We start from the raw sequence: 20904 nt of genomic DNA, 5'->3' as shown, positions 1-20904 counted from the left end.
ACATGCTTCCCTGGACAATCCAATATACTATTAGTTTTTCAAATAGTAAAGAGAAGCTTTGATTACCAAATCTACTTCTCCAGACCAAATTGCTCTCTTGGCCTCCAGGCCCATTACAAATACAAACTGAATAGCCCTACCTCCAACTCAACATGTTCAAAACTAAATTCATTATACTGCCCCTAAAACATGCTCCAATGCAGGCCAAGTACCGCAGAGGGACTGCTGAAGCCAACTTCTTGTGAAGGCGGTTGAGCCAAGAAGGAGATCTGTATCACTGCTAAAATCTGGCTGGCACAAGAAACATGGGACATTAGGCACAGAAGTTTCATTTCTTGCTGTTGAGACTGTCTCCAGCTGGAAACACAATTAACTGGAACTCTAAATAGGTACAAAGATAGCTTGAATTCACAGTGATGGGGGTGGAGGTGGGGAGGACAGTGAGACAGAGGGTAGGAGGCAAAGCTCAACCCTATAAGCCTCTTTATGAAGGATAACAGGTGTTGCCCACCACACAGAACAGCAAGTTGTGGTGCTCATAAAAACAGCCTACAAACGGGACAGGGGACCTGATTACAGTGAGCTCATAATTATGGTACTTGTGCCAATTAGAAAAGAGGGACTGTGGCCCAATTAATTTCAGGGTGCCAAAACTAACACAGAAAGAAGAGCTTCAGTACATGGTAAGATTCCCTGACACACAAATGCCTCTTTATCCCTCTTAAGGAGTAAAACTACAGGAAATAGAAATTTTTTCCTTCCACTTTTTCTTAACGCTAAAATATTTCAACAGGAATCCAGAAACATTCTCTCAGCATCTTTGTTGATTCCAAATGCTAAAGAAACATAGTCTTGTTCCTGTAAAGATAATGAGATAAGCAACGAGACATATAATAAGATTTAAAAGCCTAAAGGAAGACCAACCAAATATCCTCCTGCAAGCGAAACTTACTCATTTCTCAAGACAAAAGAAAGGTAACTTAGAGGGAAAAGTCAAGAGCCCAAAGGATAGAGCATAGAGACATGAAGAACACTCCCAGGAAGCAGCACTAAGCCCTAATCAAGAAATAGGCAACATATGCCTGGCTAGATTTCAGCATTGCTATAGAATTGTCAGTACTATGTGTTTCTCATTTTCCCTGTTCTTTGAATGGGAATTCTCCAGTTCCTCTTTCAACACCATACGTTGGCTGTGTGGATGGGTGTGAGGGGGAGATAACTTACTCCTTTAGGTCACAGGTGTATAGATTGGAAGAAGCCACACCAGGGAAGCCTCAGCTAACCTGGATATGATCTTAATAAGTTTATTGAGGTATAATTTATGTACAATAAAACTATATCCATTTAAAATGTAGAGTTTGATGGGTTTTGGCAAAGGTATATACCTGTGTCACCACCACAAGAAAGATATTCTTTCCACCACACCCAGAAGTTCTCTTGAGCTCCTCTGGGATCAATCTACCCACTCCTGCAAAACTAGGCAACCTGCATTTTGTAGAATCTCTTACATAGGGAACCAAACAGTACATATAGTTTTAAGTCTGGCTGCTCTCTGAGGAAAATGTTTTTGAGATTCAGCCATATTGTTGCACGTATCAAAAGTTCATTTCTTTTTACTAATTAGCAGTATTCCATTATATCGAGAAACTATAATTTATTTTATGTGTGATGGACACTAAGATTGTCTCCAATGAGACTTGCAGTTTCATCACATTGTCACCATTCTTGGTTTTCTCAGTTTTTATCATTTTAGCCATTCTAATGGATGTGTACCGGTATCATATTGTGCAAATGCATTTCCCTGATAAAGAATGATGCTGACCATCCTTTCAAGTGTGTATATTAGCCATTTACATATGTTGTTCTGTGAAGTGTCTGTAAAATCTTTTGCCCATTAGTTGGGTTGTTGTCTACTTTTTCTTGAGTTGTAAGCGCTCTTTACTTATTCTAGACACCAGTCATTGTCAGATATATGTATTCAGAATATTCTCTCCCATTCTGTGCCTTGCCAGATAATTTTCCAAATGGAGTCTTTCAAAGAAAAAACTTAACTTTGATAGTCCAGTTTACAGTTATTTTCTTCATTATTTGTGGTTTTTTATATCTTGTTTTAGAAATCTTTGCCTACTCCAAGGTCACAAATATTTTTCTATGCTTTCTTGTAAAAGTTGTATAGTTTTTAGCATTTCATTTAGGTCTATAAGCCCTTTCCTTTTTTTCCCATGTTGCTATCCAGTTTTTCTACCATCATTTGATGAAAAGACCTTCTTTTCCTCATTTAATTCCATTGCCATCTTTGTGGAAAACCAATTGACCATATATGTGGAGACCTAATTCTGGAACTTCTATACTATTCTATGAATCCATCTTTTCACCAATACTTCTATCTTATTACTGCAGCTTGAATTCTAAAAAATCAAGAATGTTCAGTCCTTTAACTTTCTTTTCTTTTTTTCATAATTGCTTTGTTTTTGCATGGGTAATTTACATCAGATGAGGAAGTTCTCTTCTCTTCCTAATTTGCTGAGAGTTTTTATTATGGATGGATGTTGCATTTTGTTGAATGCTTTTTCTGCATCCATTGATTTGACCCCATGATTTCTCTTTCTCACACTATTCAAGTGCCAAACTACTTCATATTCCTGGGACAAACCCACTAGTCATGATAAAACATCCTTTTTATATTTTCTAGATACCACTTGCCAATTAAGAATTTTTAAATCTATGTTCATGAGAGACTGTTGGTATGTAGTTTTATGTTCTTGTAATGTCTTTGTCTTCTTTCAGAAATAAAGTAATACCAACTTAACAAAATGAGTTAGGAAGCATTCCCTCTTTCTCTGTTTCCTAAAAAAAATTTCATGTAGGATGATATAATTTCTTCCATAAAAGTCTGACAGAATTCACCAAGGAAGCCAACTAGCCTTGGAAATTTCTTTGTGGCAAGGTAATTATGAATTAAATTTCTTTGGTAGAAATAGGGCTACTCAGATTTCCCACTTCTTCTTGAGTGTATTGGTTTTGTGTCTTTCAAGGAATGTGTCTATTTCATCAAAGTTTTCACTGGCATAAAGTTGTTTATAATATTCGCTTGCTATATTCTTAACATCTGAAGGATCAATGTGGAGCCTCCTCTTTCATTCCTGATAGTGCTAACTTGTGTTTTCTCTTTTTTAATTGTGGCAAAATATACACAACATAAAATTTACCATCTTAACCATTTTTAAGTGTACAGTTCAGTAGTAGTAAGGACGTTCACATTGTTGTGCAACCATCACCAACCATCCATCTCTAGAAATTTTCATCTTCCCCAACTGAAACTCGGTACCCATTAAACAACAACTCCTCGTTCCCCTCTCCCCTCCAACCCTGGAAAACACAGAAAGTTCTACTTTCCGCCTCTATAAATTTGACTACTTTAGGTACCTCACATAAGTGGAATCATACAGTACAGTCAGCTCTCCGTATTTGCAGGTTCCACATCTGCAGATGCAATCAACCACAGATCTCATAATATGTTTATGATTCTTGGTTGGTTGAACCCGCAGATGCGGAACCCGCTGATATGGAGGGCCAACTAAGAGACTTGAGCAACTGCGGATTCTGGTATCTTGCAGGGCATCCTGGAACCAATCTCTTACAGATACCAAAGGACAACTGTATTTGTCTTTTTGTGACTGGTTTATTTCCTTTAGCATAATATTTTCAAGTTTCACCCATGTTGTAATGTGTCAGAATTTCCTTCTGTTTTAAGGCTCAATAATATTCCATTGTATGTATATACCACATTTTGTTTATCCCTTCATCCATTGATGGACACTTGGGATTCTTCCATCTTTTGGCTATTGCGAATAATGAGGCTATGAACATGAGTGTACAAATATCTCTTTAAATCCCTGTTTTCATTTCTTTTGGAAATATACCCAGAAGTGGGATTGCTGGATCATTTGGTAGTACTATTTTTAATTTTTTGAGGAACTGCCATACTATTTTCCACAGTAGCTACACCATTTTACATTCTCACCAACAGTGCACAAGGGTTCCAATTTCTCCACATCCTTGCCAAGACTTATTTTCTGGGTATTTTTATAGTAGCCGTCCTAATAGGTATGAGGTGGTATTTCATTATGGTTTTGATTTGCATTTCTAGAATGATTAGTGATGTCAAGCATCTTGTCATGTGCTTATTGGCCATTTGCATATCTTTTTTGGAGAAATGTCTATTCAAGTCTTTTGCCCATCTTTCAACCAAGTTGTTTGCTTTTGTTGTTGTTGAGTTGTAGGAGTTCTTTATATATTCTGGATATTAACACTTTTTCAGATTTAGGATTTGCAAATATTTTCTCCCATTATGTGGGTTACCTTTTCACTCTGTTGATTGTGTCCTTTGATGCACAAAAGCTTTTAATTTCCATATAGTCTAATTTATCTATTTTTACTTCTGTCTGTGCTTTTGGCATCATATCCACTAATTCGTTGCCAAATTCATTGTCATCAAGATTTTTCCTGTATTTTCTTGTAAGAGTTTTACAGTTGTAGCTCTTATATTTAGAACTTTGATCCATTTTGAGTTAGTTTTTATATATAATGTAAGGTAAGGGTCCAACTTCATTCCTTTGCATGTGGATATTCCATTCCTCCAACACTATTTGTTGAAAGGATTTTTTTTCCTATTGAACAATCTTGGCACCCTTGTCAAAACTCATTTGACTACATATGCAAGGGTTTATTCCTAGGTTCTGACAAATAAAAATGGCAAGCAATAGGATATATTGGAGTATATGAGGAAGCCATTTGGTGTAAACCTAATTCGGCCTGACCTTGTCTTTCCAAAAGGGCCTGACCATGGCTGTTGAGCATGCATTGTATATCTGCTTTAGATATTCCCTATGGCAAGAACAAAGACCCTTGAGATAAAGGTGCAACTTCCCTCCCCCTCCCAACGTTGGCATTTCCTTAAGGATTAAGCATCTTTCCTTAGGCTAGGAACTGATTGCGGCACTCACCTGTGACCACCTAGCTCAAGACAATAGACTTGCCTCCTGCTATGCCCTCTGAGATAGCAGACCCACTACCTGCTGTGTCCATCAAATGCTGTGCTGACAGGGCAATCTTGTGACTATTGTGGGAGGGACATTTCAATCATATGTGAAACATGCTGTTTGGGGGTATATAACCACTCTGTATACCTCACTTCTTTGGTGCCCTTTCTTCCTTTGGGAAGAAAGGTCCCGGGCCATGGTCCTCAGATTTTAGCTCAGAATAAACTCTCCCAAATTTTCATTTATAGATTGGTTATGGATTATTTTCGTCAACATTTCTCTATTCTATTCTATTAGTCTGTATGTCTGTCTCTACGCCAATACCACACTATTTTGGTTATTGTAGCTTTGCAGCAAGTTTTGAAATCAGGAAGTAGGAGAATTCCAGTTTTTTGTTCTTTTCCAAGACTGTTTTGTCTATTCAGTGTCACCTGAGATTCCATATGAATTTTAGGATGGATTTTTTATTTCTGGAAAAAAAAGAAACACTGGAATTTTGATAGACATTGCATTGAATCTGTATAACACTTTGAGTAGTATTGACAACCTAACAATATCAAGCCTTCCAATCCATGAACACAAGATGTATTTCTATTTACTGATGTCTTAATTTCTTTCAGCAACATTTTGCAGGTTTTCAGCGTACAAGTCTTTTGCCTCCTTAGTTAAGTTTATTCCTAAGTATTTTATTCTTTTTGATGCTATTATAAATGGAATTTTCCTAATTTCCTTTTCAAATTGTTGTTAGTGTATAAAAATGCAACTGAGGGGCCAGGCCAGTGGCACAGCAGTTAAGTGCACACATTCTGCTTCGGCAGCCCAGGGTTCGCTGTTTCCGATCCCGGGTGTGGACACAGCACCACTTGGCAAGCCATGCTGTGGTAGGCATGCCACATATAAAGTACAGGAAGAGCACGGATGTTAGCTCAGGGCCAGCCTGCCTCAGCAAAAAGAGGAGGATTGGCAGATGTTAGCTCAGGGCTAATCTTCCTCAAAAAAAAAAAAAAATGCAACTGATTTTTGTGTTGGTTTTGTATCCTGCTACTTTGTTGAATTTATTGTGGAATATTTAGGGTTTACTACGTATAAGATCATGTCATCTGTGAACAGAAATAATTTTACTACTTCTTTTTCAATTTGGATGCCTGTTCTTTTTCTTGCCTAATTGTCCTACCTAGGACTTCCAGGACTATGTTGGATAGAAGTGATGAGAGTGGACATCTTTGTCTTGTTCTTATCCTAGAGGAAAAGCTTCATTTCTCACCATTAACTATGATGTTAGCTATGGGCTTTTCATATATGGCCCTTATTATTTTGAGGTAGTTTCCTTCTATTCCTAGTGTGTTGAGTATTTTTACCATGAAAAGATGCTAAATTCTGTCAAATGCTTTTCTGCATCAATTGAGATGATCATGCATTTTTTTCCATCATTCTGTTAATGTGGTGCATTATACTGATTGAGTTTCATACGTTGAATTATCCTCGCATTCCAGGAATATATTCCACTTGGTCATGGTATATAATTCTCTTAATGTGCTGCTGAATTCTGCTTGCTAGTTTTTGCATGTGTTTTTTTTAGAATTTTTACATCAATATTCATCAGGGATATCGGTCTGTAGTTTTCTTGTCTTGAAATGTCTCTTTCTGGCTTTGATATGAGGTTAATACTGGCTTCATACTATGACTTTGGAAGTGTTCCTTCCTCTTCAATTTTTAGAAGAGTTGGAGGAGGACTGGTGTTACCTATTGTTTAAATGTTTAATAGAATTCACCAGTAAAGCCATCTGATCCTAGGCTTTTCTTCATTGGGAGGTTTTTGAATACTGCTTCAATCTTACTAGTTATAGATCTGTTCAGATTTTCTATTTCTTTATGATTCAGTCTTGGTAGATGGTATGTTTCTAGAAATTTTTCCATTTCATCTAGGTTATCCAATTTGTTGACATACAAATGTTCATCATACTCACTTATAATTCTATTTCTGTAAAATCAATTGTAATGTCCCTTCTTTCATTTCTGATTTTAGTTGAGTCTTCTTTCTTTTCTAGCCAATTCAGAAAGATTGGTCAATTTTATTTTTTTCAAAAAACAACTCTTGGTGTCATTGACTTTCTCTAACGTTTTTCCACTATCTCTGTTGTTTATCTCTGCTCCAATTTTCACTTTTTTTCCTTTCTTCTGCTAGCTCTAGCATTTGTTCTTCTCTTTCTAGTTCCTTAAGGTGTAAATTTAGATTGTTGATGTGAGCTCTTTCTTCTTTTTAAATGTAAGCTTTTACAGCTATTAGTTTCCCTCTTAGCACTACTTTCACTGTGTCCCATAAGTTTTTGGTATGTTGTGCTTTCATTTTCATTTATCTCAAGATATTTTCTAATTTCCCTTTTGATTTCTTCTTTAACACATTGCTTAAGAGTGTGTAATTTAATTTCCACATATTTGTGCATTTCCCAGTTTACTTCTACTATTGATTTCTTAAGTTTCCCTACATTTTGATCCGAAAAGATACTATGATTTCAATCTTTTTAAATTTATTAAAACTTGTTTTGTGGCCTATCATATGGTTTGTCCTGGAGAATATTCCATGCGCATTTGAGAAAAATGTGAATTCTCCTGCCGTTGGGTGGAACACTCTGGATATATCGTCTGGTCCAATTGGTCTACAGTGTCGTTCAAGTCCTTTATTTCTTTATTTTCTATATATTTTCTTTATTTTCTATATTCTGATTGTTCAATCAATTGAATGTAGAGTACTGAAGTTTCCCACTGTTGTTGTACAGCTTTCTGTTTCTCCCTGCAGTTCAGTCAATGTTTGCCCCATATATTTAAGATGATTGGTGCATACATGTTTATATTATATCTTCTTGGTGAATTGACCCTTTTATCATTATATAATGTCCTGTCTCTTATAACAGTTTTCTACTTAAACTCTATTTTGTATGATATATAGCCACCCCTGCTCTCTTTTGGTTACTAATTGCATGGAATGTCTTTTTCTATCCTTTCACTTTCAACCTCTGTGTGTCCTTAGATCTAAAACGAGTCTCTTATAGATGGCATATAGTTGAATACTGACATTTTTTATCCATTCTGCCACGTTATGTCTTTTGCTTCTAGAGTTTAATCCATTTACACTTACCGTGTAATTAATTAGTGATAGGCAAAGGCTTAATATTGCCATTTTGTTGTCTTCTCTATGTCTTATAGCTTTTTTGTCCTTCATTTCCTCCCTTACTGCATCCCTTTGCGTTTAGTTGATTTTTTGTAGTAATATGTTCTGATTACCTTCTCATTGCCTTTTGTGTATATTCTGTATATATTTTCTTTGTGTTTATCATGGGGATTAACCCCCCACCCCCACCCCCCTTACCCCTGGTAACCACCAATCATTTCTCTTTGTCTCTATGTTTAACTTCCACCTATGAGTGGAGTCATACAGAGTTCGTCTTTCTCTATCTGGCTTATTTCACTCAACATAATACCTTCAATGTCCATCCATGTTATTGTGAATGGGACGATTTTATATTTTTTTATGGCTGAGTAGTATTCCATTGTATACCATATCTTCTTTATCCAATCATCAGTTGATGGGCATTTAGGTTGGTTCCACATCTTGGCTATTGCAAATAATGCTGCGATGAACATAGGGGTGCATGGGACTTTTGGAATTGCTGATTTCAAGTTCTTTGGATAGATACCCAGTAGTGGGATGGCTGGGTCATAAGGTATTTCTATTTTTAACTTTTTGAGAAATCTCCCGACTGTTTTCCATAGTGGCTGCACCAGTTTGCATTCCCACCAGCAGTGTATGAGGGTTCCTTTTTCTCCACAACCTCTCCAACACTTGTCACTTTTTGTTTTGGATATTTTTGCCATTCTAACAGGTGTAAGGTGATATCTTAGTGTAGTTTTGATTTGCATTTCCCTGATGATTAGTGATGATGAGCATCTTTTCATGTGTCTATTGGCCATCTGTATATCTTCTTTGGAGAAATGTCTGTTCATGTCCCCTGCCCATTTTTTGATCGGGTTGTTTGATTAGTTCTTTATATATTATGGAGATTAACCCTTTGTCAGATAAATAACTTGTAAATATTTTTTCCCAATTAGTGGGTTGTTTTTTTGTTTCAATCCTGTTTTCCCTTGCCTTGAAGAAGCTCTTTAGTCTGATGAAGTCCCATTTGTTTATTCTTTCTATTGTTTCCCTCGTCTGAGGGGTTATGGTGTCTGAAAAGATTCTTTTGAAACTGATGTCAAAGAGTGTACTGCCTATATTCTCTTCAAGAAGACTTACTGTTTCCAGCCTAATCTTTAGGTCTTTGATCCATTTTTTTTAACTTTTTATTAAGATTATGATAGTTTACAACCTTGTGAAATTTCAGTTGTACATTATTGTTAGTTGATCCATTTTGAGTTTATTTTTGTGAACGGTGAAAAAGAATGGCCAATTTTCATTCTTTTACATGTGGCTGTCCAGTTTTCCCGGCACCATTTGTTGAAGAGACTTTCTTTTCTCCATTGCAGGCCCTCAGCGCCTTTGTCGAAGATTAGCTGTCCATAGTATTTTATCTGATATTTAATATAGCCATTCCAACTTTCTCATGCTTATTTTTCCCACTGTACATCTCTTTATATCCTTTTACTTTCAACTTACTTGTCTCTGTAGTTGCAGTATATCTCTTATAGATAACACACAATTTGTTCTTGTTTTTTCATCCATTCTGACAATAACTGCCTTGGGATTAGAGTGTTGAGTCCACTTATATTTAATTATTAATATGGTTATATTTAGTCTGCTACTTTGCTATTGTTTTTGTATTTGTCCCATCTCCCCTTTGTTCCTCTGTTCTTCCTTCCCTGCCTTCTTTCGTCTTCACTGACTATTCCATTGTATTCCATTTTAATCCCTCTAGTTATATTTCTTTCTAGCTATATGTCTATTATATTTTTTAGTACTTGTTCTGGGTATATGCTAGGCAACATCTAATATAGCCCCTAATGATCCCACCTCCTGGTATTCATGTACTTGTGGAAGCCCCTTTCTTGAATGTAGAAACCTTGAACCTAGGGACTTCTGTCTAATAACCAGAATCTGGCAAAAGTAATTGGCTATCACTTCCAAGATTGGCTTACAAAAACACTGTAGCTTCAATCTTCCTTACTCTCTGTGATAGAAACCAGCTGCCATGTTGTGGGCTGTCCTATGGAGAAGTCCAAACAGCAAGAAACTAAGGAAGGCCTCTGGGTGACAGCCATAAAAGACTGAGGCCCTCAGGCCAACAGCCCACAAATAACTGAACCCTATTAACCACACAAGTGAGAACGGAAGTAGATTCCCCCCAAAGTCAAAGCTTCAACTGAGATCATAGTCCTAGCCAATAGTTTGTTTGCAGCTTTATAAGAGAACCTGAGCCAGAACAACCAGCTAAGCCATTCCATGATATAATAAATGTTTATTGTTTTAAGCTGTTAAGATTTGGAGTAATTTGTTATGCAGCAATAGGTAACTAATACAGATTTTGGTAACTGGAAGTGAGGCGCTGCCTAATGTGGAAGTGTCTTTTGAATCAGGTAGTGGTCAGAGGCTAGAAGGATTTTTAGTAGTGTGCTAGAGAAAGACAAAATTGACTCAAACAGGCTCTAAGTAGAAATCTGGAAATTTGAGGACACTGCCAGTGAGGGCTCAAGGGGAAGTTAGAGGCATGTTACTGAAAACTAGAGGAACACAGATCCTTTTTTACATAGCGGCAGAAAGCCACACCATTACTTCAGTCACATGTAAAATAGAAAATATACCTAATGAATTGAGTGGGTGATATAGCTAAGGAGATTTCCAAGCAAAGTATTTCTTGCTGCCTATAGTAAAATGCAAGAGGAGAGCAATAAATTAAGTAAATGGCAGTTAAAAAAAAAAAAAAAAGAACCAGTATATTATGGTTTTAAAAATTCTCAGTCTCTCCAGATGGCAAAAGATGCTAAATTAAGAAAAGGAATCCAAGCAAAGTTGGGCATGGCCTAGAGATAAAGCCAAGAGTACAAATGAAAAACACTGTTAAGATCAAAAAGATCAAAGAGGGTACATCAGAGTACTATACACTCACACATAGAGACCTTTAAAAAGATTAAGGGTGTGGCTTACAGATCCCGCCAATCAAACAACAGGGACTCTAGAAAGTTCATTATCCTTCAATCTTCTCAGAAGCAACTCAAAGTAACAAGGACTTATCGCAAAGAGATTAGTACAGGTGGCATTTGCCTAATGGAGTGAACACAAATGAGATGCAAGGAAAGAGAGATCTACAAAGTTTCTGAGGAAATTATATCAGCAAAATCACTGCCCCCTTGGACTGAAAGGGACAGAGTACAAAATGAAAAAGGGCCACTGGACTCTCAGAATTCTTCCAGAAGGAAGCAGACTGAGAAAACTATTCGACTGTGAACACAAACTACTCAACTGCAAACACATGATATCTTTCATGAAAAAAGAAGGATAACTCAGAAGACAGAATTAAGGGCCTGGTGGGAGGAGCCAAGAGACATGGGGTATTATTTCCAGGTGTTGAGCCTTAATTAAGGAACTTCCAATATTTGCCCAACTGGATTTCAGAATTGCTATGGACCACTGACTCCTTTGTTGCCTCCTATTAATCTCCTTTTAAGAAATGTCTATAGTTATTACTGTGTGTTGGGTGTGTGAGGACCAGGTAACTATTGGAATAAACATTTTTCCAAAGAAGATATAGAAATGGCCAATAAGCTCATGAAAAGATGCTCAGCATCATTAGCCATTAGAGAAATGCAAATTAAAATCACATTGAGATACTACCACATTGGCCTATTCAAATGGACAAAATCAAAAACACTGACAATACCAAGAGTTGAGGATGTGAAGAAACTGGAAAACTCATACACTGCTAATGGGGATGTAAAATGGTACTGGCACTTTGGAAAATGGCTTGATAATTCCCTAGAAAAGTTTAAAAATACACTTACCACACTACCAACTACTAGATGTCTACCCAAAAGAAGTGAAACCACATGGCCAAACAAAAATGTGCATATGAATGACCACAGAAGCATTATTCATAACAGGCAAAAACTGATAACAATCCAAATATCCATTAACTGGTGAATGGATAAACAAAATGTGATATACTCGTCAATGAAATACACTCAGGAATAAAAAGGAATGAATTACTCATACATGCAACATGAACTTCAAAAACAATATGCTAAGTGAAAGAACCAGATGCATAAGACTACACAGTTTATGATTCCACTCACACGAAATTCTAGAGAGGCAAAACTATAGTGACAGAAAGCAGACCACTGCTTGCCTGGGGCTTGGAGTATAATTTCCATATTATAAAGATATTAATTCTTCCTAAATCGATCTATAGACAATGCATTCCCAATCAAAATCTCAACAAGGGTGTGTGTGCGTGTGTGCGTGTGTGCATGTGTAAAAACTGGCAAGCTATTCTAAAATTTATACGGGAATGCAAAGAACCAACAAGAGCCAAGGCTATCTAGAAGAAGAAGAAAACTGGAGTGCATATACTACACTACTAAAAATCAAGATTTATTTTAAAGCTACAGCAACTAAGGCAGTGCAGTATTAGCAGACTCATAGACAAAAAGATCAATGGAGGAGACAAGAGTCCAGAAATAAACCCACACAAGTAAGATTTCATGGTTTACAACAATAGTATCAACTACAGCAGTGGGTGAAAGAAAGGCTTTTTTTAAATGATGCTGGACTAAATGGCTATCCTTCATCCACATGGCGGGGGGAGGAATTACCCCGCCTCACTTCATACATAACAATCCCAGATTTAGCATATAGCTAAATGAGAGAGGTAAAATAAGACAGCTTCTAGAAGATAACACAGGCAAGTATCTCCGTGATCTTGGGAGAGGCAAGGCAAGAAATCTTAAACAGGACACATAAAAACACAAGCAGTATCAGAGACAACTGACAAATAAAACTACATTATAACCAGTAACGTTCAACAGAACAAACCAGTGAAAGAGGGGGAAGATATCTGACATACATTTATGAACAAAGAATTTGTATTAGAGTATTAGATTATATTGAATATCGTATTGGAATAAAGAATTGCAATAAATCAATAAAGACTGACAAACCATTTTTATTAAAAAATGAATAAAAAAACAAATAAGAACATCACAAAAGAGAATATCCAAATGGCCAAGAAGCATGGAACAAGGTGCTTAATATCATTAGTCATGAGAGAAAATGCAAATTAAAACACACAGTGACCACACTAGAATTGCAAAAACTAAAAGAAAGTGACCAATCAAGTATTGGTAAAGATGGGGAGCCAGAGACTTTAAAATCCTATTGGTGGAAATGTAAATTGCTACAACCACTCTGGAAAACTCTTTAGCAGTTATCTACTGTAATTACACTTCCAAGTCAACACAGTGCACGTATGTGCACTAAAAGACATGTAAAAGAATGTTCACAGTAGAATTATTTGTAATAGCCCACTGGAAACAACCCAAATGTCCAACCAGAAGAATGGATATATAAATGTGACACATTCACACAGTAATAAAATAAAAAGGGTAATCCATTGCTAAGCGCAACACATGGATCAATCTCACAACATAATATTGAAGAAAAGAAGCTAGAAAAAAGTGAACATACTTTATGAAATAAAAACAGTTAAAATTAATCTGTAGTGATATAATGCAGAATAGTGGTTACCTTTTGTGGGGATGACAAATGACTGGTAAGGAACAAAAGAGAGGTTTCTGGAGAGCTGGTGATGTTCTCTATCTTGATCTGGAAGATGGTTATATAGATGTACTCGTTTCGTAAAACTTCATCAAGCTTTACAATTAAGATTTGTTTGTCTTGATGTATGTATGCTATACACTGATTTTAAAAGTTTGCCACAAAACAAAGAATGAACTACAGCTACATTTATTAACACGGATGAATCTGAAAAATACCAGAGAAAGAAGCAAGCTTCAAAATAATATATACAGTACGATTCTACTTCTATAACAAAAAAACAACAAGGACAAAAAGCAGCAGCACAGATATGATGAACACAAAAGACAGGCAGTGGTCCTCTCAGGGGAAGGAGAGATGCCAACAGGGGAAGAACACCCAAAGATCCCGCAATACACTATTTCTTGGCTGGGTTAAAAGTATAGGGATGTTTATTTTATAATTGTTCCTTAAACTGTACTTGTGCGTATTCATACACTTTTAACAAGTACACTAAGTTTCACAGTTGCAAAACATTTTAAGAGTAATATAAATACTACATTATAAATGATCAGAAAACTAAAATGAAAACTAACTTTAGATTTCACATCTCTGCATTCATCTAAGCCGCAGGTAATATCGTTATACACTATGTGCAGATCAGTCTTCTTAAGGTATTGCAAAATACCAATGAAACATAAAAAAATAGCAACAATTAATAATGCAGTAAAGTATCAAATAACACTAAAAATAAGAAAATGAAAATAACTTCCAATGATCCGCAACATATTTATTTTAATTTTTTACAGGGAACCTCATTAGGAATAAAAAAAAAAAACTAAACGAAAAACAAATGAGAAACTTGACAAAACTAAAAAATGACCAGATATTCATAAACATTTTAAGACTTCACATTTTTCCCATTTCCTACTCTAAAATAACACGTGATTTAAAAAATTAAAAATGAAAACCATCATTAGAAGTCACACATTTAATCACCATTTATTAGTATATCTCTGGTTTAAAAGTACAACACTCAGAGAGTATGTTATTAATTCCCTTAAAATTAAGTTTTACAATATACTTATAAACTTACTGTCATCTTTTTTTGTTTATTAAAAGGACAAACTTTTCAATATCATGATCTCACAAAAAGAAACTTGCTTGTGAAATAAAAAGATACTATTACAAAGCCCCACTCATCAAAAAACTTAGGAAAAAGTGACTAAACTTGTCAAAAATCTGACTCACTGGAAAAAAAAATAGCCTAAAAGAAATGGAAGGCCATTATTTTCAAACCTATTCAATCTCAGTTACAAATTGTTGCCACTTGGCCTTGCCTTGGTAAATACCTGAGAATGATAATTAATTAGCACATTAATGTTGAAAATTAATGAGCCGCTAACTGGTTTTATGAGTGCGTGAAACGTTATGCTTTACTGAGTACCCTAAGAAAGAGTTTCCATTCCTCATTTATGTAGCAGTCTTATTTCTAGAGCTCATAGTTAAGTGTCTATCTAACAAGAATCCATTGGATCAAAAATATCAAATTAATCAGATTTATCCCCAACTAAATGATGAAAAAGATTAATTTTTCTTTCTTTCAAAAAGATTTGTTGGAGAGAGCTCCTCTGAAACCAGAGACTGACCAACAGAAGAGTGACTAGATGCTGGTCATGATGATGATGATCATGACGCGACCATCATCAAAGATAGGAGATAACCGCAAAATGTAAGTAAGCACAGAATAACGGTCTCCCCTGGGGCAGAGGCAGTTGAGGTGCACCTATACCCAACTCCTAGTCCCTATCCCCATCCACTTCCCTGCCTACACAGCAGCTCTCCATCCAGTAGGTCAGGTCTGCAACAGCCCAGCAGACAATCCAGGTCTAGAACTCCAAGCCCAATACAATAGCCACTAATCACATACGGCTATTTAAATTAATTAAAATTCAAAATTCAGTTCCTCGGTCACATTAGCCATATTTAAAGTGCTCAACAGTCACACGTAAACAGTGGCTACTGTATTGGACAGCACAGCTATAGAACATTTCCACCATCACAGAAAGTTCTATTGGACAGCACAGCTATAGAACATTTCCACCATCACAGAAAGTTCTATTGGACAGTGCTGCTATAGAACGTTTCCCCACACAATGGGGCTATACTTAAATAAAATGAATAAGTTTTTTGTGAATAATATTTAAGGATGTTTTACTATGTGTAATCTTAACCACAGCTATTTATGCCAATGACATACATAAAGAATATCAGGAAAGAAAAGTATTGATTGGTTACCCCATAAATTCATCCAACAATTTAAGAACAGGGGCTATTTATAGCGTTAGCATCATTTACATATAAAAATAGGGTTTAACAAAGTAAAAAGATTCTCAAATAGTTTTTTGAGTATGCAGACTAAAAATTAAATAAGTATTTTTAAAGTGAAAAATGTTTTTTCACATAGATCAACATACTCAATCACAAGTACATTTTCATTATACTTGATCACCATCTGCTGGCCACATTATTAAACTGCACAAGCAAATGAAATGCTAGCTATATGGGGAGACAGTCCTAGCTTTCAGCCGCAATGCATTCCTGGAAAACCACATCATAAAGAGGATCATTGTAAAGCAAATCATATTTTCCATAAGGGCAGAACTATAATTAGATTCTTCATTCCAAACTAAAATCTGGCATCAAATAAACCACGCAAAGATCTCATTAAAGCAAGATGAGAAAATTATAGTCCTCTATAATCATTTAAAATAAGATAATTATTCTCCAAGTCCTTTCTTATAGGTATGAACACATTTACTATTTAGAGGATACAACATAAATTAAAAGATAAATCTTTATATAAAGGTAACCTAAATCTAATATGGTAAATGTAACATACAAAAAATAATACTTGTTTGCACACTCCTACAATTTTTAGGCAATTCAGATGGTAGGTCTTTATAAAATGGCACCTAAAGAAATCTAAATTAATGCCTTTTTTTCCATCAATAAAGTCCCCTAAACTAAGCAGAATTAGGGGCCAGGCCCGAGGCCGAGTGGTTAAGTTCACATGCTCCGCTTCAGAGGCCCAGGGTTTCGCCAGTTCAGATCCTGGGTGCAGACCTAGCACCACTCATCAGGCCACGCTGAGGCAGCGTCCCACAGAGCACAACCAGAAGGACCCACAACTAGAATATACAACTATGTACTGGGGGGCTTTGGGGAGAAGAAGAAGAAGAAGAAAAAAAAAGATTGGCAACAAATGTTAGCTTAGGTGCCAATCTTTAAAAATAAATAAATAAATAAGCAGAATTGATGTTTCTTCCACTGCAAAGGATGTTTGAAGGGCGGGATTGATTCAACACCACTCCTCTTCGCTCTCTCCTAACTCATAACTCTTAATCAAAGTTTCAAGTAAAATAATAAGTGCTGTAAATCATTCTTTTTCATCTCTCCCTATCTCAGAACCTAACTGCACTCTGGTGAGAAGCTATCAGACCACATCATACTTCACTGAAAATGTCATAAAAATAGTTACAAGCCATTAAAAAGAAGCTTCAAAACATTTTTCACAGAATTGTAAGACAAGAATACAACCTATTATCTCTGTGTTCTGTCTTTGGGATAATGCACAAAAAGAATACACAGAGATGACACGAACTGAAGTCTAAATATCACTTCAGAGCTTCTAATACATGATGCGGCAAGAGGCAAAAAAATGGGGCCAGCCATACTGTGTTTCTTCTATCCTGGAAAATGGGACTTGCTAAATTATCTAAATAAAGATTCCTTCAAAGCCTCTTCTAAAATACTATTACCACTATTATTGTGAGAGTGTGTAGGATTCATACTCACAATCAGAATCTTTCTGCATAACCATGAATTTATCTTCTCAGAAACACAAAATGATTTTTGGTTACTCAAAATAATTAATGACCAATGTATTTTAAGATAATATCCTTTGGAAGGTTTACATAATTAAAGAAACAAAAGAATGGTCCAAAAATATAACAAGCAAGCCCCTGTATGAACTATTCAAACAACAATCACCACACCAATGACGATGGGGGAAGCAACAGCTAACACTTTCACCGGTCCCGTCAAAGGCTCTATGTCTCCATCCTACAAACGATGAAACTGGGGTTTAGAGAAATTAAGTAACAAGCCTGAGTACACATGGTTGCCAAGTGTCAGAGGGTAGATTTGAACAAAGGCAAATTGCCTCATTTCAGCTTAACCCGGAAACAACCAAGAACAAAGGCACAGTCACCAGGATTGCTGATGCAGCTCAAGGGGGAAAAACAGATTAAAGTGAAATTTCCATATTTGCTGAATAAAGTACTCATACCTATATGGTATACCAGAAAGAACATGTGGTCTGGAATGATGAAAACCTGATTCCAATACTAGAACCTTACTGAAGCTGTTACCTCATCTATAAATACGAAGGGCAATCATGTCAACCTCACAGAATTGTAGAGAGGATAAAATCAGATGACTTACAGATTTCTAGAATAGTATCTAGCATACAGTACATGCTTCATAAATGGTACAACTTTTCCTACTTGTTTTCTGTTTTAACAAAGTAGAAATGCAAGTGGAATCCAGAAACATGCAGAATATATACTGGAAAATTTCATTCTTATGTTTAAATCTGTACTTGTTATACATAGTTCAATTTATTAACATGTATATACCCAAATATTCTAACAAGCTGGTATTCTGGAGGGCTCCTTGACAGTTACCTATCAAAAAATAAGCATATGATTATTAAAAATAACACAAACACATGTACAATAAAAGTTTTTAACTCTCTACACCAGACTATTCCCACTCCCTAAAGGTAAAACAGAGTCATATGTGGAGCCCAGAAATATTCCATGCACTTATGCACACACGTATCCATATACCATCTTGAAAATACACACACACACACACACAAATGGAAGCTTACTGTATTTTTATGGACTTCTTTTGAACTTTATATATCTTAGAGATCTTTCTATACTAGCCCATGTAGATTTCTGTTACCATTGCAAAAGCTGCTGAACCTACTAATAATCCCACCAACAGTTCATCCATTAAGTTTGTTAATGTGCACAGCTACTGAAATAGCAGTTCCTTTTCTGGGAACCAACAACAGCCCAAAACACATGCAGGTGCATAATCGTCTATGTACTAGGATGCTAACAAAGGCATTCTTTATAACAGTAAAGAACTGAAAGAAACAGAGACAGATTAAATTACAGTAAATCCACACCACAAATTATTGTGTGCAATTAAAAAGACTACACAGACTACAAGACACAGGTTTAAGACACAGTTAAGTGACGAACAAGTCTCAGAACAAGACATATAATATAAGCCAATTTATGATTTTTTAATTATATACGTGTGGGTATGTGTCTGTTGTAGAATGATACACATCAAATTGCTGATGACTATTACCTCTCATGAGGAAAGTGGAATAAGGAGGACACGGAAAGGACTTTGGCTTTTTGCTCTACATATTTCAACATTATGGTTTTTATAACAAGGATGCATTGTTTATAGATTGCATAACTCTAAAATGAGGATAAAAATTGCACTAGTCATCTATGGCTGCATAACAAATTACCACAAACTTAACAGCTTTCAACAACACACATACATTTTCTCAGTTTCTGAGGGTCGGAAGTGCAGGCACACTGAGCCGGGTCCTCTGCTTAGGGCCATATGAGACTGCAGTCACGGTTTGACCAGGGCTGGGTTCTCATCTGGAGGCTCAACCAGGGAAGGATCCGCTTTCCTGGCTCGCGTGGGTGTCAGCAGCATTCAGTTCCTCACGGCTACAGGATTCACAGCAGTTTGCTTCTTCAAAGCCAGCACAGAAAAGACAGCAAGACTCCACAGCCACTCTGCCAGCAGGACTGAGTCTTACATATCGCAATGTAATCATGGAAGTGACATCCCATCACCATGCCATATTCTGTTAGTTAGAAGCAAGTCACAGGTCCTACCCACACTCAAGAGGAAGGGACTATACAAGACTGTGAGCACCCAGAGGAGGATCATGGGGCCACCTGGAAGGCTGTCTACCCCAAAGACAATTAAGGTCTTTACCAGATCTCAATGGCAAGTATCTGAAGGATGACCAAGAAGTAATACATATAGATACAGCTAATGGTTGTAGAACTAAATGAAATTAACCAAATTGGACAGGGATGAGATCTAAGTCTACGTCTCATCAGTACCATTTTGTAAAACCACGCTCCAAACTCAAATATAACTAAAATGTTTCATTGTTAAGAAAATAAGCAGATATTTGACATAAAAATGCAATAACAAATCTCTACGAAAATAGCAATGCAGTTTGGAAAGCATTTTTTCTAAAAGAAAACACAGGGGCCAGCCGCATGGCTGAGTGGTTAAGTTTGGCACTCCTCTTTGGCGGCCCAGGTTTTCGCCCATTCGGATCCTGGGTGCAGACATGACACCACTCATCAGGCCATGCTGAGGCAGCATCCCACATGCCACAACTAGAAGGACCCACAACTAAAAATATGCAACTATGTACCGGGGAGCTTTGGGGAGAAAAAGGATAAATAAAATCTTTAAAAGAAAGCATGGGTAATAACACAACCTAAAACAAGAAATATAAAAAAGGAAAGCAAAGAATAAAACCAGGATGGGACAACACAAGCTATGTGTTGAAGCTGTTTGATGTGAAATGCTAAGTTTACTAGTGCATAATATATTTGGTGGGAAAAAGAAAGCATGATAATAAGCCTGGTAGAATATAACCTCATAATACTTCTAACGTGTTTGGAACGAGGCTACATACCGTATCCTACAGGAAGAAGAAAGGTAAAGGAAAGGTGCCATCTCCTCTGAATAGGGAGTCCTAACAAAGAGGCTTCAAAAGGACTCTGCATCTTTAATAATATAAAAAGGCTAGGACACAAACAGCATAATCGAAAATGCCATTAGAAATACTTCACATACAAAAAGGTCTAAGTAAAGCAGGATTTTATAAAGTGATCAAAAAAGAAACACTAAGGGGGAAAATCTTTTAAGATTAAAGAGGTTTTTCAAAGGACAAGTTGAAGTGGTTGTAAAATTTATGAGGCAGCATTAAAC

At 36.3% G+C, this 20904-nt stretch overlaps 1 protein-coding gene across 4 annotated transcripts in view; it reads right to left on the bottom strand.

Moving 5' to 3' along the window:
• CEP112 (centrosomal protein 112) overlaps positions 1 to 20904 on the bottom strand; it is a 460069-nt gene that overhangs the window by 423237 nt on the left and 15928 nt on the right. The window contains exon 2 of one of the 4 annotated variants that reach the window (XM_046677466.1): positions 13774 to 14010. The exons of the other annotated variants lie outside the window; for them this stretch is intronic. The gene's annotated coding sequence lies outside the window, so the exon portion shown is untranslated. The remainder of the gene's footprint in view (positions 1 to 13773; positions 14011 to 20904) is intronic. 4 annotated transcript variants of the gene reach the window in all.

The sequence above is a fragment of the Equus quagga genome, chromosome 11 (assembly GCF_021613505.1).
Source record: "Equus quagga isolate Etosha38 chromosome 11, UCLA_HA_Equagga_1.0, whole genome shotgun sequence".
In the NCBI taxonomy this organism is placed as follows: Eukaryota; Metazoa; Chordata; class Mammalia; order Perissodactyla; family Equidae; genus Equus; species Equus quagga.
This window is presented reverse-complemented; position numbering and strand designations above follow the sequence as displayed.